Source organism: Lygodium microphyllum, unplaced genomic scaffold (genome assembly GCF_053477565.2).
Source record: "Lygodium microphyllum isolate KBCC unplaced genomic scaffold, Lygodium_microphyllum_v1.1.10 scaffold_229, whole genome shotgun sequence".
Taxonomy (NCBI): domain Eukaryota; kingdom Viridiplantae; phylum Streptophyta; class Polypodiopsida; order Schizaeales; family Lygodiaceae; genus Lygodium; species Lygodium microphyllum.
The window spans coordinates 92,075-117,087 of record NW_028229712.1 but is presented as its reverse complement, the minus strand read 5'-3'; the positions used below and the strand labels follow the sequence as shown (position 1 = coordinate 117,087).

Below are 25,013 nucleotides of genomic sequence, written 5' to 3'. Positions count from 1 at the left end.
TTAGACAACAATTACAGAATATAACCAACCAAATACCTAGCGAAACTCTTAATTCTATTTGTAGCGTTACTAATCCAATTCTTCATTGCAAGCCTTACAATAACGGGAAATAATGAATGCAAGCTATCAGAAGAATTCGCTTGAAATAAAAGAAAAATTATAGTTAAATGGCAAAATACAAAAATTAGGAAATTGCCATTTCAAAGTAACGGCACGGAAGAGCTATTGTGGATTTGTAGAAAACATTTTTTATCCTTAAGGATTGCTCGTAATGCGCTTGGATCCATTACCGTAAATATGGCCATTTGGAATTGATACAACTTGAATTAGTCTTTCCCGCCACTCTCTTTATCATGTCGTTATATAAAGAATCAGTATTCATTAACAATAAATGGCCATCTTTACAGGTAATGGATCCAAGCGCATTACGAGCAATCCTTAAGGATAAAAATGTTTTCTACAAATCCACAATAGCTCTTCCGTGCCGTTACTTTGTAATGGCAATTTCCTAATTTTTGTATTTTCCGTACAGCTTGTAGCCTTTATTTCAAGCAATTCTTGTATAGCTTGCATTCATTATTTCCCATTTCTTGTAAGGCTTGCAATGGCAAGAATTGGATTAGTAACGCTACAAATAGAATTAAGAGTTTCGGGTTAAACATTTCCAGTATTCATAAGTTATGTTGTCTAATTGTTGTCTTAAGCTTTCTTTCGTTAAGTAATTTCTGTGAAAATCGTAATTTCATTGCCGAACATCCCAAAGAAAGGAAAAATCAAAGAAAAACTCGCATCAGAGTTGTTTTTTTTCGTTTAATTACCACATAGAAATCTCTCTTCTAATTAATATTAATAATAATAGAATAATATTTGGGTATATAGCTCAGTTGGTAGAGCATTGGACTTTTAATCTAATGGTCGCAGGTTCAAGTCCTGCTATACTCAGAAGCATTAAAACATTAAATGCTTTAGGCAGATGGTACCGTCTAATGGAGATTATTATGCCATGATAATCTCCAATCCAGACCGCCCTTTTGTGAAAAAGGGCAAACATGAGCTCATCCCTTCGTTTAACCGCGATAAAGAAAACAAAAGATTCAAAAAAAACATAATGGCAAATCATTTTTTCCTTTGTTTCTTTTAGGGAGTGAAAAGACAAAAAATTGGTCAGGGATTTTCGGAAGAAAAAAATACTATTACTATCAGAATTTACGATGTAATTTTAATGTCATATAATGGAGGCTGACCTTCAATTTCATATCTAAATATCATTGTAGAATTATTTGCTTTTATCCATTAACGTCAGAAAGTTTAAATCGCCCAGCAGGTCATAAAAAACTTAGCTCAAGCAAAGCAAAGAAATAAACATTGCCAAACAAAGCAATAAAGCGCAAGGAAATAAAATGGTTTAAGTTGACTCAAATTAAAAGAATTGCAATTAATACCTTACTCGTCTATTCGTTTCTTATCCATTTTTGCCAATTAAATCAAATAACAAAATCCCATAAAACGAAGCAAAAAGTAGTTGCATTGGGCTCATTTTGAAATTTGATTCTATGATTTAAAACTATATAAATGTTAACTCGTTTGCGTAGTTTTTCATCTTTCAATTATACCTATCTATTTTTCTCCGTCTCTGCATAGCTATGGATACATATTTGGCTTTAGCGCTCCATTTACTTAGTTTATTCCGTTAAAACTTACTTTCTTTCAAATAAATACGAACTAACATGGCGAGAAAAATTTCATCCCTTTCCTCTATATCAATCACATAGTGAACTTTATGAGGTTACTTTCCAAAGGAATGGCTTCAAATTCTGAGAATGAGAAGATAGGAATTATTATGTTCAATAATGATACCGTCATTAAAAAAGAAGATATGGTTAAATACACTGGATTTTTTATGAATGTTCCTATGGAAAAAGCCATGTCAAGTTACATTTTTTTAGCATTGATGGCTCAATTGGATAGAGTGCCTGGCTTCGAACCAGGTGGTTAGAGGTTCAAGTCCTCTTCGATGCACACGCAAGACACATCGCTGTCTATTCTTAGTTTTGGCCCTCAAAAGCCTTAATTACTTTGGTTTACTTACTTATTAATCTATATGTCTATTCGATGCGAAACCAACGATTTCAGGTCCAGGGGCTTTTTTGTTTGTTTTTTACCTGTGCCATTAAGCATTAGGGATATTTGGTAGTTGATTTAATGTGGAAACAAGAAAGTAAACCTTTGTGAAATGAGGAAATTCAAAGCTAGCCCAATGCACATCGACAGGAAAGTTTGGTATTTTGACGTCGACTGTTTGTCTTTTAAAGGTACGTGAACTGGGTTTAGAACGTCATAGGACAGGCCCATATTCAGTGCAGGCGTTAAAGCAACTATTTGTTTTTTATGCCGTTCTAATAAATAAAAGAAAAGTAGTTTTTTAAAAACCAATCCTCTCGTACCCCTTAAGCAATGTGGCAGAGAACCTTTTTTGTTTATATAGTGTCTTGGCCGGGTGCTTGGATTTGGACCAAGCACGCTTCTCTAGCTTTCATAGCCTAGTCTGAGATTATACTGTTTGATACGAAATGATCGTTTCCGACTTGCAGACGTCGTATCTTCTTTTATTTCGTATCCGCTCTCTATATCCACTGGTTTATCTAGGCATATCGTCGGTTATTTTATTTCTATGCTTTCCTACCCACGTAACATTACAAAAGGTGCAGCAACGGCGACGATGTGACAGGATGGAGTTAGAGGGAAAGAGCTATGGAAGTAAAAAGAATTCCATTCCAAGGGAAAGAAAATATCAATAGCCTATCCTTTAAGCACTCGTGAGAAACCCATCTCTCCTAAAGAACACGTGTGAGAAATATTTCTTTTTAGCAATTTCGTCGTCTGTAAGGCTTTGACCATTCTATGCAACCACTAAAAAGCTCTGGAAACACTAGAGTATAAAAAGAAAACACCGAGATGAAAACATTCTCTAAGAACCACATCCCGTTCTTCTTAGATAGAGGATTCGCCTTATCCTACGCCATCATGTGAAAGTCGTTTTCATAGTTTAAGGATCCAACCGATTCTAGACAATCCCTTTCTATATGGCATAACATAAAAGGTGCTATAAAAGACACGTAACCAACCAAATTGCGTGAAATGGGTAAATTGATCCGGTTAGGGCATTTTCTGGAACTTCGAGAAAAATCATCCGAGGTTATGGTTTTTGCCCTCTTCATATCTATAGAAGTTAAAAGTTTTTGTTTACTTACTTGTAACTATTTTATGTCATTAGATTATTGTCTTGTTGCTTTACTTTATTGGGCTCATTAAAATAAACTTTGAGATTTTGGCTTGTTTTGAATACCCAACCTTCAAGATTCTTATAATGTTCCATCTTCTTACCAAAGATACAAAAATAATTTCACTTACCCATTGGTAAAAGGAAAGAAAGGATATAAGGGAATGAAAGCTGTTTTCCATAAGAAAATCTAAAAGCCCTCAAACTCTGCCTTTAGTGGCTCACCGGCCAGCATTCTTAGTAACACAACTGCTTTAGCATATTGTAGTCCAGTGACTAGACTATATGCCATTATCTCGATTGCCTTAGAACATCCTGGAAACTTGAAAAGTAAAACTAAGCGAAAGGAACTTTTCTGCAAAACGGAAACGGTTCTTTGTTTTAACGACGTCTCGGTTAATCGTTTTGGTCCTATCTTCAGTTACCATTAGCTAATCATAAGCCCTCTTTGGTAAGGAAACAGACGGAACGAAAAAAGCTTAAACCCTTAAACATAAACCGAGAGGCAAATTTAATATTACCTAAAGTTAACAAATATGGGCTTATCTATTGAAATCGGCATCCTGTAAAACTGAACCATATATTAGTAGGCTATAATGTAATTTTTTTTAGTAATGACTATGTCGTCATAAATGTAGTTATGAAACCACTTTCTATAACAGGCTGTTGACTATACAGCAAGAATGGTGTCATAATGTAAACATTGGTTAAGGAGAATAGGCACTGAGGGTTTGGCTGCCCAGACTTAGAGACTATAATATGATATAGTGATGGTTTAGACTTATGTACCGCCTTAATGAAACGGTATATAAAACGAATCCGTACACTAACTATCTGCAAACTTGTGACCAAAGTTTAATTGTTACATGATAAAATGTCTTAAGACAGTTATCTGTTGCCGGAGCAGAGTGCATACAAATGAAGTAACCTTAGGATCTGATTGTAGGCACTGTTTTGATCTGATTTGAGGAATCTTCTTTAAAACATTTAATGCTTATTTATAGAATGGGTAAGGAATATGTTAGGAAATGAAATTTCACATTGCAAAGATATGGTTTTTTTTAGCTGCCTCTCTTTTCAAAGCTAACTTTCTATCCATTCTTATACAATTTTATAAATAAAAAAAGCAACGACATATAGCCGTAGAATGGTCACTGACTTGCCTGTAAGAGCACTTACTTTAAAGCACCTTACAATGCAACGGCAAAATCTAAAAAAAAATTTATGCGAAACTCAAAAAGGACAAAGTTTAAAAGATACTGCAAGTTGATCAGATTAATTTTCAGCGTTTTTACCGGAATCATACAAAGAGAGTATCGTGCATGAAGGAAAAAACGGAAAGTGGAATCCTATAGAGTCATTTAGTAGACGTTTTTGTCGAAACAATGAATCTTCTGTCTTAAAATGAAGTCTTTGATCAATTTGAACTCAAAAACAAAAGAAATGTTCTTTCATAGGATCAAAAATACACTCGAGACATTTCAAAGGGAAATTGCCATATATCCTAATATAAGAGGCCTTATGGTTAATGTTATATAAATCTATAGGTATTTTCTATAAAACATAAGTGAGCTGCTTTTTCCTCCTCTTCAAATAATGATCGGGGCCATTGACGGGATTTTTTCTTATCTGTTCGATCGGTCTGGCAGTTAAAGTCTTTTCAGTGCCAAAAGTGATGTATGGTTTAACCCTAGTAACCTTTAGTTTAATTAGAAAAATGATTGAAGACGCCAATATAGGTTATAAGTTTGGTTAAAAAAAGAAGCAATATTAGTTACTTTCATTAAAATAAATCACCCATTGCAAGATGGAAACAAATTAGCTATTCTTTTCACCTATCTTCTGGCCTTTAAATGTAAATTATGGCATTGCTTAGATCTTATCACATGATCTAGTGCCTTTTTATTGGCTTTTTCTGTATAGAAATTAATCTTTTTGTGTCTTATGTAAACCATAGCATTGCAATTAATTAACTAGGCAGCCCATGCATAGTTATTGGGCGTATGAAAGTTTTTGCTTTGCCGTAGTATGGATAATAAATATTCAATTACGAAACTAAAGTATTTTTTGGCTTTGCTTTTTCCTTTAGACGGAACATTATAATATGCTTTTACTTAATTACGCAGCCTCTATTTTCTAATACCTATCAATATTTTGTGCGGTAAGAAAAACACTTTTGCAGGAATGAACCGTTTTGTTATGAGATGGCTGTTTTCCATAAACCATAAAGATATAGGCACTTTATATCTCATTTTTGGTGCCATGGCTGGAGTAATGGGTACATGCCTTCTAGTATTAATCCGTATGGAATTAGCATAACCTGGCCATTAAATCCTTGGTGGAAATCATTAACTTTATAATGTGTTAATAATCGCTCACGCCTTTTTAACGATATCCCTTTCGGTTACGCTGGCGATGATAGGTGGATTTGGCAATTGGTTTGTTCCGATTCCTATAGGTGCACCCGATATGGCATTTCCGCGATTAAATAATATTTCGTTTTGGTTGTTGCCGTCTTCGCTGTTGCTTTTATTAAGTTCAGCTTTAATAGAGGTAGGTAGTGGCACTGGGTGGATGGTTTATCCCCCTTTAAGTAGTATAACAAGTCATTCTGGAGGAGCTGTCGATTTAGCCATTTTTAGTCTTCACCTATCAGGTGTTTCCTCTATTTTGGGCTCTATTAACTTCATAACTACTATATTGAACATGCGCGGACCTGGAATGACCATACATAGATTACCTTTATTTGTTTGGTCTGTTTTAGTGACAGCATTTCTACTTTTATTATCTTTACCTGTATTAGCAGGTGCGATTACTATGTTATTAACCGATTGGAACTTTAATACCAGCTTTTTTGATCCTGCCGGAGGGGGAGATCCTGTTTTATATTAGTATTTGTTTTGGTTTTTTGGTCATTTAGAGGTTTATATTTTGATATTGTCGGGATTTGGTATTATTAGTTACGTTGTTTCTACTTTTGCTAGAAAACCTGTCTTTGGCTATTTAGGCATGGTATATGTTATGATTAGTATTGGAGTTTTTGGATTTATTGTTTGGGCTCATCATATGTTTACCGTAGGGTTAGATGTGGACACATGTGCTTACTTTATAGCGGCCATTATGATTATTGCTGTGCCTATTGGAATTAAAATTTTTAGTTGGATTGCTATCATGTGGGGAGGTTCAATATAATATAAAACATCCATGTTATTTGCAGTAGGTTTTATTTTTTTGTTCACTGTAGGAGGACTTACTGGTATAGTTTTGGCTAATTCTGGGATAGACATTGCTTTATACGATACTTATTATGTGGTTGCACATTTTTATTATGTATTTTCTATGGGAGCTGTTTTTGCTTTATTTGCAGGATTTTACTACTGGATAGGTAAAATATCTGGGTTTCATTATCTAGAGACTTTGGGTTAAATTTATTTTTGGATTACTTTCTTTGGTGTAAATATGACTTTTTTTCCAATGCATTTTTTAGGGCTTTCGGGTATGCCCCGTCGCATTCCCGATTATCCAGATGCTTACGGCGAATGGAATGCTTTAAGTAGTTTTGGCTTTTATGTCTTTGTATTGGGGATCTTTCGTCTTTTTGTAGTTGTTCTTAAAACTCTGAGTAGCGAAGACAAGTGTGCTTCGAGTCCTCGGGCTGGTGAATAAGATTCAACCACACTGGAATGGATGATATAAAGTCCTCCGGCTTTTCATACTTTTGGAGAACTTTCGGCTATAAAGGAAACCAGTCCTGAACAACCGCCATCACCAAATGGAACATGCCCGGATGGCTTGCCATTTGCGGTTATGCAAATCAATTTGGCGTTCGATTGTGTATCCTTATCGCATCGGGTCTTCCCCAAGTAATGATAAGCTTGGTGCTACTACGTGATTGCCAAATCTTTAGGGTCAAATTTGACATAAGAACAAACCGTCATTAATATATGATAATAAAAATAAACGAAAAAACCATGCTACTTTTTGACGTCTTTGCGGGCTTGAGTTTAGTTTTTACTATTATGGTCATATGTGCTAGAAACTCTGTCCATTCCGTTTCCCTTCTCATCCTCGTTTCTTGCAACACTTCTGGTTCACTACTTTTGTCAGGTCTTGAGTTCTTTGCTATGATCTTTTCAATAGTTTATATAGGTGCTATTGCCGTATTATTTTTATTTGTAGTGATGATGTTAGACATTAAAATAGCGGAAATTCATGAAAATATATTGCGCTATTTACCGGTAGGTGGTACTATTGGATTAATTTCTCGGTTAGAAATCTTTGTCATTCTAGATAATGATTACATCCCAGTATTATCTAGCCATTCAAATACAATCTATCCAAGATATACAGTGTATGCTGAAAAGATATAAGGCTGGACAAATTTGCAAGCATTGGGCAATTTACTTTATACCAATTATCTGGTCCCGTTTCCAGTGTCTAGTCTTATTTTGTTAGTAGCCATGATTGGAGCTATAATATCAACTATGCATAGAACTACGAAGGTTAAAAGACAGGATGTGTTCCAACAGAATGCTATAGATTTCTGAGAAACTATCCACAAAATACGCTGAAACAAGCAAATATAAGGCATTGTTGTTAAAGCTTCTATTGAAGGGGCAGGCTTTGCCTCCCCGCGGGACTGTATGCATATAAACCAAAGAATTTAATGAATAACATGAATTCTCTTTCTTGCTGTCAGAAATTAATTAATATTTTAGAAATATATAATTCTATCAAAATATATGATAAAGAATGGTCAGATGTTATTCATAATGCTTTTTGTCTTTTTCTTAACTATGAGAATATCATGGCTACTGGCCAACATTATCAAGGGATTAGAGAATGGCTTCAGTTGGCAAATGATCTAATAGTTAAGAAATTTGGCAATCGGAAATATTATAGAAGTAACTGCAGAAGATAAAAATAAAGCTAAAATCTTTGTTGATTGAAATGGTTTAGCTAGTCGGGTTCTCATGGATTCTGAATCTATTGAAAAGAGTTTACAAGTTGGTCATGTTATCAACCCGTCCCGAAATATCTTCTACGCGAATACAATTCTATTTATCAAAACACAACAGATTTATATGCAAAAATAGAGAAAATACCTATAGATATAATTCTCCTTGAGAATAATGAGTTAGGAATAGGAATTCGTCAAAACTTAACGGATATAAATACTTCACTCAGAGATTTAAGGGATTCTATTATACTTCATCTATATCGTGGATGACAGGTTTTTTCTAATTTTTGTAGTCGTGTCTGTTTGCTGTTCGTAGTGGCATATTTGCAACTTGTTTATTTTTTTATGTGATAACGGAGTTAACCCTTTGGGGTGGATAATTGACTTTATTTTACCTTTATTGTTTGTAGTTTTTTTGTATGAAATCCTTATTGGCCAGGCAAATCGGATGGTTTTGCTAACTAAAACCAATACCTTAACTTATAGACAAATATGCATTAACCCTTTAGCTTCTACATTTCTAAGAAATAAAGCCAATAATATGGCAAAACGAAACCTCTTAACTTTCATGCCTAAAGGAATTGCGGAAAGGGACAAATTACACTTTTGGTAAATGATAACCCTTTGAAACAAATAATAGTCGTACAGAGCTGAAGTAAAAGGATTCGAACCTTTGCTTGTTGGTATCAAAAACCAATGCCTTACCACTTGGCGATACTCCATAGAAAGGTAACCCAAAAAAAAAGGCAAGGCCAGAGACGAAAAAATTGAGCTTCCATCACAAATATGGGCTTAGCAGGATTCGAACCTACAATATTGCCGTTATGAGCGGCACGTTTTAACCATTCAAACTATAAGCCCATAGCGCACTATCAATTCGATCAATTTGTCACAAGCAATGGAACGAACTTAAAGTCCTTTTCATAAACCAACTTCATAACCTATTTGGCTAGCTTTAATCATTAATACATGCTTTGTTGAGTAATCTTAGATAATAATATCAATGGTTTGTCTGCCATTCCTATAGCAGTTTAGGTAGCTTAGTTGGTTAGAGCAAAAGACTGAAAATCTTTAAGTAAGTGATTCGAGTCCGCTCCTAAGCGACTATGACCACTGAAATTAGATTCAACGCTAATGATACGCTAGACACAACCAGAACTTCAAATTATGGAACCAAAGTGACAAGACAGTATCTTTAACCATACCGACTTTAAGTTACTAATATGGCAACCAATAAATGGTTAAGATATGGAGCAGAGCCTAATTGTTTCTGTCATCATATGCTTTTATGTTCAAGCCAGTGGTTTCAACCGGGAAAGTGATTATTGGTCTCTTACGTGATTTAATAGAAATACTATTTGCTTGCCTGCTTAAAGGTCGCTAATAGCTTTTATGAAACAAAAGTATTGTTTCAAATAAGCTAGCTCAACAACAACTCCGCTATACTATAGCCATAAAAGTAATAATCCAGTATCCGTTGCTGTGACCAAGCTTAATATCTTTTAAGCCTATAAGCTCATAACTAATAAATGTCAATAAAGTTACATCGAAAAGGCCAACGCTAAGGAACTTCATTTCAATGTTAACAAACAATAAGGTTAAGAACCTTTTGTACACAGCTCGAAGCTATAATGGGGTTACATCCTAAACAATGCTCTGTTTAATCAGCTGTCTAAATAAAGGCCCTAATCAACCGCTATCCTTTTATATACAGAAATAAAATATCGAAATGGCATACCCTATGTAATGCGAAATGACAAAACTTTTGGCTACGTTAGGACGGCATGTTTTCACCCGATCTATCTTTTATAGTCTAAATCATTGGTTTCTCTTATGCGTAGATCAGCTTTAAGGAATATCCGAAACGATCGTAACGGAAAGTAACGCTCTTTTTTTTACACACACAGGAGTATCCCTTATTCATATCATTTCAACTTACTCTCTTTCACTTATCGGTCTGAATCTGGGTTAGGGAGTGCTTTTAAGGCCATAACGCCTTTTTCGTATCGCTTCCATATACGTGATTTTGACATACTTTTTTGTTTCCCTTACCTAGTTATTTGAAAACTAATTTACCGAGCATGTGTAATAATAAGAGACAACAAATTCGTCAAAGCAAATACCCTTTTTTTCAAGTACGTAATAGTGGCTCCCCTTTGAGTTAGAGACCCTATTTCTACCACTTAACAGGTACCGTCTAGGTTTCACATTTTGGGAATGTTACGAGGTTTTCTTTGAGAGAAAATTTTAAGCTGCTTTGTTTCCTCTCAATTTGCCCCACGGTTACATGGAGGCAACCCATGGATAACTACAATGGGGGCAATTTTATTATAGCCTTATATGAAACTTACTATCGGAGATTCCTTATTTTATATAGTCATGCATGGATTAAGCAACTAGCCAATACTTTTTTTTTCAGTGCCAGGATCCTAATTTCGCAGATGGCAGATCGTTTAACCATATGACATAGCCACATTATGTACATACTATAAAGCTCGTAGGCTAGCTTTCAGCCAACCCATTTGCGTAATGTGGGCTTTTTAAAAACTTATTTCTAGCAGGACTATCCGGATCTCCTTGGCAAGGTTCCTTCCTTGAGCTACAAACAATGGCCACAATGATTTCATCAAAAATGCCCTTTAGCTACTAGTAAAATATCATTAAAATAACAGATAAAAAATAGGCTAATTAACGCATATATGAGATTTTTAGCTTGTATCTTCATCTTTCTGGAAGAATCCATCCAGCCACAGGTTCCCCTACGACTACCATGTTACGACTTCACCTCAGTTACTGACCCAACCATAATATGTAGCGGAAACACCTTTAAAACTAAAGTGAATTACACTTAACGGAAGCATAATGCACTTTACTAATAAGTGATCCCTGCTCAATGCTTCAGGCGGAGCCAATTCCCAGGGTGTGACGGGCGGTGTGTACGGGGCTCGGGTACATATTCACCGCGGCATGCTGATCCGCGATTACTAGCGATTCCAACTTCATGTCCTCGAGTTGCAGAGAACAATCCGAACTTAGACAATCTTTACGGATTCGCTCCACCTTACGGCCTTGCTTCCCATTGTAATTGCCATTGTAGCACGTGTGTAGCCCAGCTCATAAGGGCCATGCGGACTTGACGTTATCCCCATCTTCCTCCATAGTAAAACTACGGGCAGTTTTTCATGAGTGCAACACCCAATAAAAAGAATACCGTCGATCTCAAGCAACCATTGAGCTGTACGGCTGCTGATGAAAGACGGCATGGATCCTTTGTAAACAGCATGTCTTAGCAACATGAAACAAGGGTTTCGCTCGTTATAGGAGTTAACCAAAAACGTCTCACGACACGAGCTGACGACAGCCATGCAGCACCTGTACGAATTTTTATCTTATCCCGTTAAGAACAAGTACACTAGTTCATATGTCAAATGTGCATACGCCAAGTGTTTCTATGTCAAGAGCTGGTAAGGTTTTGCGCGTTGTATCGAATTAAACCACATGCTCCACCGCTTGTACAAGCCCCCGTCAATTCCTTTGAGTTTCAGTCTTGCGACCGTATTCCCCAGGCGGAGTGTTTAACGCGTTAGCTGAGCTTCCGATCCGCAGACCAAAAACGAACACTCATCGTTTACGGCATGGACTACCGGGGTATCTAATCCCGTTTGCTCCCCAAGCTTTCGCACCTTAGCGTCAGTAGAGACCCAAAGAGCTGCCTTCGCTACTTCGGCGTTCCTTCGTGTATCTCCAGATTCTATCCCTACGCACGAAATTTCACTCTTCTCTATCTCACTCAAGTAAATTGGTTTCGTAAGCATTCCGCCAGTTGGGCTGGCGTCTTTAACCTTCGACCTAACTTACCGCCTACGTGCCCTTTACGCCCAGTCATTCCGAATAACACTTGCCCCCCCCGTCTTACCGCGGCTGCTGGCACGGAGTTAGCCGGGGCTTCTTCTTTAAGTTTTGTCACCATCGCACACTTGACGAAAGGGTTTTACAAGCGGTATTGCCATTCCTCGCGTTTGCGACGTTCTTCACTCACCCACGCGATATTGCTGGATCAAGCTTTCGCCCATTGTCCAAGATTCCCCACTGCTGCCTCCCGGCGGAGTCTGGGCCGTATCTCAGTCCCAGTGTGGCTGGTCATCCGAAAAGATCAGCTAAGCATCGTAGGCTTGGTTGGCCTTTACCCAACCAACTACCTAATACTACGTAGGCTCATCAAACAGCGCTTTATTATCTTCTCGCATAGCTTTATTGCTTGCGTTGCTTCGGGATCTAGCCCGAACTGTTTGGCAGATTCCTGCGCGTTACGCACCCGTTTGCTACTTTTTTTTCAATTATTCCATAAAACTGGAACAGAAATGACATCCAACTTACATGTGTTAAGCATATCGCTAGCGTTCATTCTGGGCCAGGATCAAGCCCAATTTTTTAGTGAATTTCTGCCATATGAGGCAGGTTGATGATGATTTCTTAGTAAGTTATTAGCTTTTACTAACAACCGTAAGCGGAACGGCCACTGGCAAGGCGAATCATCTTACATTCCGGATACCAAAGATTGTTATTATACAAGAATTCTTGTATCGCTCATGCAGATCTTCCATCTACCGGAAACCAAAGGATTCATTGCAGGAGAGTAAAGTATGGCTGAAAATAGAAGGAATTGACGAGAAGCTAACGCTTTAGGTAAGTACGATAGTCATTACAACTGTTTTTATTGGTTTTTTAGTGGCTTTTCTCCTTATTGGTTTTTGATATAGTCTCCTGAACTAGTGCTTTCCTCGGAACCAATGCATTTAAAAAACGATGTATTTACTTTCAAATAAGATTGACTATATGAAAGACATATTTGATATGATTTTATCATTGCCAGAACCTATGCATTTACCATAGATAATATATTTACTGAAACCAGAACCCATGCATTTATCAAAAACATAGCCAATGCATTTACCGAAACCATAACCAATGTATTTGTCCCATTTAACTCTTATAAACAGTTTAATTAGAAACATCTTTTTTTATTAAGAAAGAAATATGGTACAATGCATTTACCGAAACCATAACCAATGCATTGGATCTTCTTCTTTTTCTTTAAAAACAAATGTCCTTTGGTTCTTTCTTATCCCTTTTTCACATTGTTATACATATCCATCAACAGCTTATTAGTAAGTATTATGAGATAGAGAAACAGTCCATCAACACGTTGAACATTATGAAACAGTCCATTAACTTATTTATTGGTAAGATATAGAAACAGTCCATCAACATATAGACCATCATAGCCAGGATCAATTTCAATTTTTTTTGATTTTTCGATGAAGAGGTTTAGTTTGTCGAAATAGAATCTTTGCCTGGGGAGGTTAGCTTACTCCCCGTGCTTACAAAATGGAAAATTGAATAAATTTCGAAAAAGTCAAAAAAACCGCAACTAATAACATCACGATTCCAAAAATATAAACTTAAGACAGATCTAAAATAAATCCGAAATCTTACCATAAATGACAAACCCCATTACTCATATAATAAGACAAAGCTAAAAAAATGAAATTTACTAGGCCTAAGATAAACCAATGGAAATGCTTTCCAACGAAGAAGGCACATTAATAATAACTTTCAAAAATAAGGCTAAAATGACCAACTTTCAAAAAAAAAATACCAATTAACAATGCAGCAGCCAAAAAAGTTCCAAAGATTCTATGAAGGATAAATAAGATCGAAGTAAGCTATGGCTTATAAATAATAATATGGGGTGATAAAGGTCGATCGATTTACATCCTATTGGCTTTGGTTCAAAAGGCTAAAACGCTTTAGCACTTAAAAAAGGAACTTGCGTCGGCTTTGCCGGCACAAAGTATGTGCTCAACATTCATGAAAATTGCTCTGTCCATCGGAAACCAGCCAGATTACATTTTCGATTCCTGCATACGAATTCCTAAATAAATTCATTATCTACCTTATGCCAAAAAAAAATCAAACAAAAAAAAACAGATAGCGTCTCGAAAATAAAGCAAATACGAAATTTCTATGATAACGCAAATAATTGCATAGTTGCTCTGGCTCTCAGACAGAAAGCAGCCAAGGTTAATACAATAGATTATTTTAATTAATAATGCTAACATTCCTTATCCATTTGATCGAAATAAATAAAAATCCTCATGTCTGCGTGTTTGTTTGGGCATAAAATGAATTTGTTAGCCATAGGCATCGATAGTTTAGTTAGTTGAGCTCCAACGATCCCAATGAATGCCACGGGCATTGATAATTAGTTGAGTCCCAAAAGACGAAACAATAGCCTGTATCATGGTGCAGTCTTTTGAGGAGGAAATGAATCTATCCTTACATCCTAACTACCGTTGAACAAAATAAAAACCTCTATTCAATTAGCTCAAATAATGAAGGCAATTAGCCCAGTCAATAAAGTGCCTCGTTTACGTGGTTCGAATCTGTCATTGCCCAAAATCCAAAGACACCTTAGTTTCTATTGATTTCAAATAAAATGATCAATTACCATGCTTAACCTTTTCGGTCAAAAGGGCCAAACCAAAAAGAAGGAAGGAATTAGTCAAGCCCCCATCCCTGCTCCAGGTACAACCCATTCGTTATTCGGTGAATTTATTTAAAATACAAATAATGTCAAAAAGGCCATCATCAAAGCAAACAAGGCAATCGCTTCGAAAAACTCGGGGTGTGTAAATCACTTCTTCCAAGACTTGGAAGAGTGAGCAGGAAACCGAAGTGCCAAATAAGTATGAACTCTCCCTGAAAAGGAGGTGATCCAGCCGCACCTTCCAGTACGGCTACCTTGTTACGACTTCACTCCAGTCACTAGCCCTGCCTTCGGCATCCCCCTCCTCGCGGTTGAGGTAACGACTTCGGGCATGGCCAGCTCCCATAGTGTGACGGGCGGTGTGTACAAGGCCCGGGAACGGATTCACCGCCGTATGGCTGACCTTAAGGCGATTACTAGCGATTCTGGCTTCACGCAGGCGAGTTGCAGCCTGCAATCCGAACTGAGGCCGAGTTTCTGAGGTTAGCTTGCCCTTACGGGGTCGCGACCCTCTGTCCCGGCCATTGTAGCACATGTGTCGCCCAGAGCTAACGGGGCATGCTGACTTGACGTCATCTCCACCTTCCTCCGGCTTATCACCTTTGTAAAAGTCTGTTGCCGGGTTCCAATTTGAGTAATGGCAACTAAACACGAGGGTTGCGCTCGTTGCGGGACTTAACCCAACACCTTACGGCACGAGCTGACGACAGCCATGCACCACCTGTATCCACGTTCCCGAAGGCACTCCTTTTTATCCATACCCTTGGGGTTATGCTTGTAGTTTAGTTCGTTCCTTTATTAGCCTTTCATGTCATTTTGGTTCCTTACGTTTGGCTTATTCCTTTACTAGCCTCCCATATTACCTTAGTTCTTTACTAAAGGCTTATTCCTTTATTAGCTTTCCATTTTACCTTAGTTCTTTACTAAAGGCTTATTCCTTTACTAGCTTTCCATTTTCCAATGCAAGTTTAGGGTCATGGTTTTCTGATGTTAGATTTAGTGTTTTTGCCTTAAGTCGTTATTTCAAGCTGTTCCCTAGTGTTTATGCTTTATTTTTACGTATGGTTTGCAATGCCAAAAGTTGGATTAGCAACACTAAAAGTTGGATTTGCAAAGCCAAAAGTTGAATTAGTGCAACGTTAAGATTAAGAGTTTCAGGCGGGTAATGGCAATTTTCTAGTTTTTGTATTTTCCGTATGGCTTGCAGTCATTATTTCAAACAATCTTGTATTGTATGGCTTGCAGTCGTTATTTCAAGCAATTTCCTAGTTTTTATGTTTGTAGTATGGGTTGCAACACTAAAAGTTGGACTTGCAAAGCCAAAAGTTGAATTAGTGCAACGTTAAGATTAAGAGTTTCAGGCCTTGAATCCCGTCAGCTAGCCTCGTATGTTTGGTTACGTTCCTTTCATTAGCTCCAATGCTCATCCTAATGAGAATAAGAAACGGTTAGTCCTTTTATTAGCTTTTTAGTTACAATTTATGTGTATTAAGATTTTTGTGTTAGGTTTGGAGGCAAGGAAAATCCGGTAAACTCATTTGAAAAGGCGTTATCGTTAACAACCATAATAGAAAAGCCAGCACTATCACAACCATCAGAAACAACGGATATGCTAGGAAAAGCAGTAAATGTAGTAGAAAAAGCATCAGATGTAGTAGAAAAAGCAACTACAAGTATGGTAGATGTAATGTCCAACTATCCCTGGTATTTGTAAAATTCAATGATTATAAACCTGGGGCAAGACAAAGCTGAAAAAACAAGTTCGCTAGCATACGATGGCATTATTTGCAATAAGGTAGCTTTGTTATTTCGATATAGCCTTGAAGACGAACATAAGCAAAGGGTAAAGAGAAAAGGCCAGTTCTTCGCGCAAAATAAACCGAAGTGACTCATTATTGTCCGCCACCTCTGATCATCCATGAAGTAGGGCAGTTTTTTACGCGCTTTGCGGTTTTCAATATCAATAATAGTAAGCATTTGAAGGATCTAAACTAATCTTCCCTTCTCTGGTTTATATTGGACTAAAGGGATCTGCGGACTGAAGCGCTTAAAGGAAAATTCGGCGTGTCTTCGGTCAGCAACGAAACTAATCGTCCTCATTATCGTAAAACAAGAGCACTTGGCTTTGCTTATTCGCAAGGATTTTACTTTACATCTAGACATTACATACCAACCAATGTAGTCATCACTATAGGTACTCAAGACACTGCACCTGGAGAAGCAGATAGAGAAATAAAGACGGTGATCTGAAACAAACTGTCATTCGTTGAGACTATACGATCGAATTGAACACTTACCTACACCTAGTTAGATAATGACAGATAAACAGAAACTCTTGGTTGCATATTTGGAACAAAAGGAGCGTCTCGTGCGGATTTTTGATAAATTAAGCCACCCTAATACTAAGCACTTTCGCCTTAGCTATATGTTTGAGCTGCGGAATGATGTTTGTTATGAGAATTTGTTTGACATTTTTTAGTAAGTCGAAACCTTTCTGATCGGACCTTGCCCTACTGTCAATGATCCAGCCTGGCTAAGGAGGCAGATCAATAGCGTGTAATATAACTTGATTAAACTTTCAGAGGGCTTAGGCATGCTCCCCAGGGACCAAAATGGGAGAGATTCTATCTGAAATAAAGAGTATCGAACCCACAGTCTGTGGCCTTCTGGATCTGCCGCCAATCTATTCCGTATGCAAGTTATACGTTGTGGCCTTAGCACCTTAAAGTGACTTAATCTTTATTTCCTAGGCGTGCTGATTTCGGTGTGCATTTTATTCGTTTTAAGACAACTTAGTAGACGTTAGTGATATCAAAGTAGTTATTAAAATGATGGCAGCTGCCACATGGGAACAAATAGCAAGGTTGTGATTAAACTTTTAAGATTGACTACTTAGTAAAGCCACGCCCTTACCCTTCTAGTCCATATACATTGCTTTTTTCGGGAGGTTAGCCAGCCCCAGCCAATGTTTGGTCGCGTATTTTTTTGTCAGTATGTGGGCCGCATGATTATTTCTTAATTTCCGGTTGCCATCAGATGTAGTAAGGAGTTTATGAAATTGATGATTACTTAGCAAAGGATCCAGTAGATTGATCAAAATTGCCTCAGATAAATAAACCGGTAAAAAGAAAGCAACTTTAAGCAATAAGGCAAACTAACTAAAAAGAATCACCTTTACATACATGCAGATGTCAAACCTTTTCAAAATGCGCACACCTAGGCCATTTGACAAATGTAAATCTTCGGCCAAGATACGGAATCATTAGAGACATCCCAGATTAGGCTTTCTGCAGCACCGAAACGCCTAAGATCTTGTAAAAATACATTAGATGAATCGTATCATTTATTCCTTAAAAACAAAATTCTCCACCAGTACGTTAGCCAGAAACAAGGTAAACATAACAAGAAAAGCCATTGGCTTGAATAGCTCAATTGACGGTGCAGAGTTTGACAGTATAAAAGAAGTTGGTTCCGCCACGAAAAATTGTCAATTCACCTCAAACGATTGCCACAGATCCTTCATCAACTGCCTGTGAAGTGCTATCTGTTGGCCTATTAAACTTTTTTGTTGCCCGGCACGGTCATTTTAGTTTCGATTTTATTGTAAAAGCTAAGTCATTATATTAGCGTTGACAGCAAGCACTTTTGAGAATCTCGAAAACCGCCAATATCATAATTTTGTAAAATGATGCGCTATTGCAATGATTAAAAATACGTAAGAAATTCATGGCTTAGCCAGTCAATGTCTTCTTAAAGATTCTGTGAAGACCACGATTTGTCAACATTATGATGTTTCATTTATAGAGCCAAAGCATACCATTTATCGTAATTTGTTGTCGCCGTTTCATAGCCTAATTTTGGCTCAGAGGGTCAGAGCGGAAAGTGGTCGAGTGACAGAAGCTTTTGATTTTATCCAATTTGCTAGATTCTAAGAGATAAATTTAGACCATACCTTTTTTGACGCCGAAGCAAGCTCTGTGTGAAAAAGAAAAAAACGAGATCCAATAAAAACAATAGCGCTTGACCTTTCATGCAATTAATAAATTCCACAGCAATAGTTCCGCGGATTCAAAAAGTTATCACTGAAATGACAGGCCCAATCGCAGATTCCACAACTGCCACCGTTGACACTAATAAAACAAATAATTAACCCATCATATCATCTAAATAAACGGAAAATACTAGGAAGTTTAGATCGACAGCCAGTAACATTAACTCGATTGACATTAACATAATGATGATATTTCTTCCATTTAAAAAAATTCCCCGGATACCTAAAGGGAAAAAAATCATAGAAAGTGTTAAATATTTGACCAGATCCATAGATCAAACTATCTCTTCATCCAAAAAGCAAAAATACAACGGCATAGCAAAGACTTACTTAGGCTCTGCGGTCTGTTTCTGATGTTTATAACCGTTCGTTCATTAAAGAGAGGTTGCTTTTAAGCATCCTAACGGCCCTGCTTTTGATTCAGCTTCTGCCTCAACATCTTTTGATTTAGCAAAAGGAGGATTATGTTGAACCTGTTCATCAATAGTGCAATCAAAAGGGTGTTGAACCTTCTGTTCATCTCCTTTTGAATCAAAAGTCTCAATTTCAGGCGCACCTTCTGTTCTAGCGCTTTAAACATTGCCAAGGAGATCCTTCCACCCACACCAATGGGCGTCGAAACGGATTTTGGAACCTATTTACATTTTCTATGAAAGGAACGGTCAACGAGCCCGCCGGTACGGACGCCATTAAGAGGACCCCCAATAATTTATTGGGAACTGTACGAAGTATTTGAAAGACAGGGAAAAAGTACCATTCGGGTAATATTTCCAATGGAGTCGCAAAAGGATTTGCTGGTTCACCAATCATTGATGGTTCCGGAACCGCAAGACCCACAGTACATGCAAACGTCCCTAAAATGACTACTGGAAAAATATATAATGGGTCGAGTCCATTTATTAGCTTTTTCTAGTGCAGAAAACTTGTAATTCCTTACTATCTGGCATAATTGTCTTGTTTCATCCTGAATATGAAGTTAGTTGCAACAGGTTGCTGGAGGCAGCAAAAATAGTACAGGTTGCCAGGCTAAAGGATTGGTTCATTTTTTTTTTCAAGCCAATAAACTTATTTTTAGTGAAACTATTCATAATTCTGCGACTGGAGAGCAACCAACAAAGAAAGATGGAGATCCGGCATTATGGCGCGTGATCCTCCTAACCCTAGATAAAAGGTGGAAAGCGAGGATAAAGTGCTTTAGTTAAGTGTCATTGCTTATGACGTTATTGCTGTAGCCTCAAGGAGGTTTGGCCATTGCTTCAACCTTCCCGAATTCCTGCAGATTCGGGTCGTTTTCCGCCACCGGAACGTCTTGAAATAATTCCCATATGGTGCGGGAGACTCAATTGATCTAGACTCAGAAGCTGGGATTTGACCCTTTCCATCGATCGGTTGGGCCAAAGCATTTACTGGCTTAAAGGCCTAAGAAAGAATTACTAACTGGTATTTGCGCAATTTTTCCCGTTGCTTTTACGGAACCCCCTTCCTGTATGGTCGAACCATCGCCCATCAGTACTTAGCCAACATTATCAGATTCTAAATTCAAAGCGATGCCTACTGTACCATCTTCAGATTCTACCAATTCTCCAGCCATTACTTTGTTCGAACCATGAATGCGGGCTATTCCATCTCCCACTTAAGGTACAGTGCCAGTATTAACAATTTCCATTTCTGGGGATCGGATGGGTCAAAAACAGCTAATTCGTATAAAGCCATTGAACCCGCAATACTGGCCGGAAACGGCGAGCAGACAGTCTTTGATTCATAGCAGTGCAGCTCTTGACGTACGGGGCTTTCCCTTACTTTGTTTCCGGAGTACAGTAGCTAAAGAGTGCAGTATTTGACTATTTATTAGGCATTTCCTTCGACCGGAAAAGTGGCCATTGGTTCACGATACGAATACTGTTCTAGGGATGTCGCTAATAGTTTCTGCTAGACAGAAGTACTGTTTTGAACGGGCTGGCTCAGCAGCAACTCCTGGTACTGTAGCCGTGGGAACGACGGTTCGGTACTCGTTGCTGTGACTGAGCCTAGGGGTTGTCTTTCATAACAATAGCAAGTTCGTAACTGATAGGTGCAAATAGGGTTGTGTTTATACAAGTTCGACAAAAAAGGAAAAGCAATGAATCCTTTGGTTTCCGGTAGATGGAAGATCTGCATGAGCGATACAAGAATTCTTGTATAATAACAATCGATTAATAAGAACCTATTCGGCCAATCCAAACGGGTTGCGCCATAGCAATCTTTGTTGTAAAAAAAAAATTCGCTCTAAACCCATCAATTGAACTCACCATGGCCCCAGTACCTCTTTGCTTTAGTATAGTTGCCTTTTTTTGTTTTTTAAGTAAGTTAAGAAATCTCCGGCACTCTAATAAGACGTGAAACACCCGATGCCATTTTGACCTCGATGTGTGAAAAGCGCCTTTTTCTGCCATATGTACTGGAAATTACCGGGAGACGTGGTTGGACAGTCCGGATTGTTTTCGCATAACGCTGCGATCACATCACATTGATGACCGTAAATCACCGCTATGAGGCTGAATTCTCTTAATGAAAGTGATGAGGTTTTTGACTTTGATATCCCCTTTCAATTTGCATTCCATGCAATCGGCAAGCGGAGTCATCAATTAAAATGACAAAAATATTTTCACGTTAAGCTGAAAAACTCCATTGTTGGCCAGCACTTCAAGCGCTGCCAAAAAGAACATATCACGGTAAGACTATAACTACAATAAGAAGTCTTTTCAAAAGCAGTGGCTTTGGCCTGTTGGGGTCCCGGTCCTTATCTTCTGACCGGTTAACTCAGTATCCGGAATGTAAGATGATTCGCCTTGCCTAACTTACCTATTACATTTTGCTTCTAATACATGCGGCAGCAAAAGCTAGACAATGTTTAGAACGATAAGTTTATTACTACATTTTGCTTCTAATATAACCGTAATGCGGTAGCAAAAGCTAGACAATGTTTAGAATGACGTGGCTGCAGTCATTCCAAACAATGACTAGCTAGGATTGACGTGGCTGCAGCAGACAGACCTAATTTTGGCTAACAGATGGATTACGTCTTTAAAAATAAGTTTATTACTACATTTTGCTTCTAATATAACCGTAATGGGGATATCTTTATGGCATTCGTGATCTAACTTAAAAATTACATTGGGAATGGGAAAACGTATAGTCTAATCTCGATCGAAAGATAGAGCGGCTTGGAAAGGCCAACCAAGATCGGATATAGCTGGTTTTCCGCGAAATCTATTGCAGTAGAGCGTACAATGTTTATGGTTTGGGATAGAGCACTCAATGGGCTAGGGTGGCCTCAAGCCTGACCAACCTCAAGGAAACTCCGAATACAGGCCATAGGTTTGTATAGACAGACTTTGGGTGCTAAGATCCGGTAAAGCAGGGAATTAAGTAAACGTTATATGTAAAAGGTGGGTGTCTAGTTTACGATTGTTTGAAAGTTTATATAAAGTAGACTTTTGTCTATAAGTCATTTAAATCGGTTATTGTCATCTAATATAAGAATTTTTGCATAATAGGAAATGATAGTTTCTTGAAAAGAAATAACAAAATTTAGTCAAATTGAAGGTTCTAGCAATACTTTCTAACGTTAGGTTTAATTGAATAATCAATAAGATGGTTCTGCGGGGTAGAGTAATTGGCAAACTCGTCAGGCTCATGATCTGAAGACTGTTGGTTCAAATCCAACCCCCGCACTTTATTAATAAAGAAATAGCTATATAAATTAAGTATCTAATCATTGATAAGGAACTTACATTAACCAAAAAGTCCTGATAAATGATAATTGAGACATTAAAGAACCTTTAATTAATGGTTTCTATACACGGTTGTAGATGCAACCAATTTGCCAATAAAAACAAAAGAAAAATGGCCAATAAGAAAATAGCTATATTATAACATACCCAGATAAAAGTAGAATCGGATCCGAAATTCAAATATTTAAATACACAGATTTCCTATAAATACTAAAATAGTCAGGAATCCAGATAGTTTCGTGCTGCGGATATAAAGACAATCTTAGCATTGTTATATAAAGGATGTTAATGGTAAAATATCTATAAATTTATTACCGCTGGAAGAACAAAAATAAGGACCAAAGGCTGCAACCTGTCCAAATTTGGAGTCATTTTCTACCTATATCTCTATTTAATCTTAATTTTGATTTGAAATTAAGTAAGTGGTACTTACTAATTCCTTTCTTCTTTTTCCTACGTATATTCATTAGCAAGCCTATCATACAAGAAAGTTGCATGGCGTTCGGATTTTCCATGGGTTTGCTTCGATATCGTGTTTATATTGTCGTACGTTATGATTCCGGTTGTCTAATCTTTGTGCATTTAATGCACACTGCATAAAAATGGCCAATAAGGATTTCATACAAAAAAACTACAAACAATAAGGTTAATGAAGGCTAAGATAAAAACTCAATAAAAGAGACTTCACCAGCGGAATCTGATATTTCAGATATTGAGTATGATGATATGTTATCAGAACCTATTTTGAAGTGCTTAAACTAAATGGGAATTGATTTCCGTAAAAGCCATGATCGAATGCTCACGCTATCATAAAAAATAAGATAATATAGGACATCTTGTTTGTTTGTCTGTCAAAGGTCCACCAGGCAAGCAAAGCCCAGACCGGTTTAGGAGACATGATAACTGCTTTTGGCCTTATCGATTGGCTTATTGCAGGCAAGCTAAAGGCAAAAGGTAATGTGTTCTTCGGAAGAGCAAATGAGCTAAGCTAACTTAACTCATTTAGAAATAAAAATGGAAAAAAGTGTTTTCTGGCGATAACAATACTATAAATAATCTGCTGTCAACCAGACAAGATGCCTTTGCTTAAGTTAATGCCAATTTAATTAATAGCAAAGCCGTTAGCTGATCAGACCATGCATTATTTTGTATATTTAAAGTTATGAACAAAAAGAGGAAGAGATAACGTACTTGGATAGATTCTTTAAGTTTGAAATCTATCGAGATTTCAAAGCAAGATGTTCACAGTGATCTTACTTTTAGGCCGGGTGACAGAGTGGTTATGTAGAGGACTGCAAATCTTTGTACGTCGGTTCAATTCCGGTCCCGGCTTCCAATAATATGATGCTGAAAAGCAACATCAGATAAATTTTGCCCTTTAGCCATTAACTTTTTCAATTTTAATGCTGCCTTATACGAATATGAAGAAGAAAATCAAACAACATTAAACATTTCTTAATAAAGTTAATATATAGTTAGGGCAGTTTATTGAAAGGAGGTCTTTCATGCCAAAACAAATGATTACCCATAAAGGAATAAATTGAATCTAAACTCCTAAAGCTGCTTTCTTTAATGCTTTTGCTGTTATCAGGTAAACATAGTAAATATGAGCAATATCCTTAACTGAAGCTCTATATTTCATGGCAATTCTGATTTTTGTATTAGCGATAATGATGTGTATTTAATTTGTTTCGGAGCAAGACAACTTAATTATTTGACTCATAAACCAATGTCTTAAGCCACAACGCCATATCTTTAGTAGGTATGGGTTTTTTTCTTTTTATCTCAAAGTACCTACGATTTAGATTAACATGTACCTGTCCAGCCTTTTTTCTGCACAATCAAAGAAATTTATAGGTATTTTTCCTTTTATCCGTACAAATTACTTTCCATTTTCTTTATTGGGTTCTTATTTGTGTCTTAAGTAGTTTCATTTATTTGCCTTTTTAAGCACAATATCATTACTGATGATTCTATTCGCTGACATGTAATTTTTGAATGGAAAATCAAGTCCTTGTGAATAGACAAGGCTAGGTGCGACGGTTTCGCAAAAAAGTTAATGGAGCACATTATGATCCATTAGCCTAATTAAGTCAACTCGACTCCGTCCACCCGAAGGGCGTGAAAACCGTAATGCCAGCCAAATAAATTTCCTGTCCGGGCATGCCGGCCCAAGCCTGCAGCGCTTCGGAATGAAGGCCCGTTTGGAGACATTAGTTTGCTAAATCAACATACAATAAGATTGTATCATAAATGAAAATCCCATTTCTTTCTCTACTTCCATTTACCTAAGAAACACCGAGATGATGATAGGCATAGGATGACCCATTGAAAATCAACATTAGCTTAATGTTAGTTTCCTTATGGCCATCTCTTATCTTGCCTGTCAAAAAGTTACT

At 37.3% G+C, this 25,013-nt stretch overlaps 3 non-coding genes and 1 pseudogene across 3 annotated transcripts; 2 read left to right on the top strand and 2 right to left on the bottom strand.

Moving 5' to 3' along the window:
- Positions 1-869: 869 nt before the first annotated feature.
- On the top strand, positions 870-942 carry TRNAK-UUU (transfer RNA lysine (anticodon UUU)). Its single transcript has one exon. It is a non-coding gene; the product is annotated as a tRNA-Lys (tRNA).
- Positions 943-1,945: 1,003 nt separating this feature from the next.
- Positions 1,946-2,019, top strand: TRNAR-UCG (transfer RNA arginine (anticodon UCG)). Its single transcript has one exon. It is a non-coding gene; the product is annotated as a tRNA-Arg (tRNA).
- Positions 2,020-9,027: 7,008 nt separating this feature from the next.
- TRNAM-CAU (transfer RNA methionine (anticodon CAU)) lies at positions 9,028-9,101 on the bottom strand. Its single transcript has one exon. It is a non-coding gene; the product is annotated as a tRNA-Met (tRNA).
- A 1,875-nt stretch (positions 9,102-10,976) lies between these two features.
- LOC148008249 (18S ribosomal RNA) lies at positions 10,977-12,668 on the bottom strand (annotated as a pseudogene).
- Positions 12,669-25,013: the final 12,345 nt, after the last annotated feature.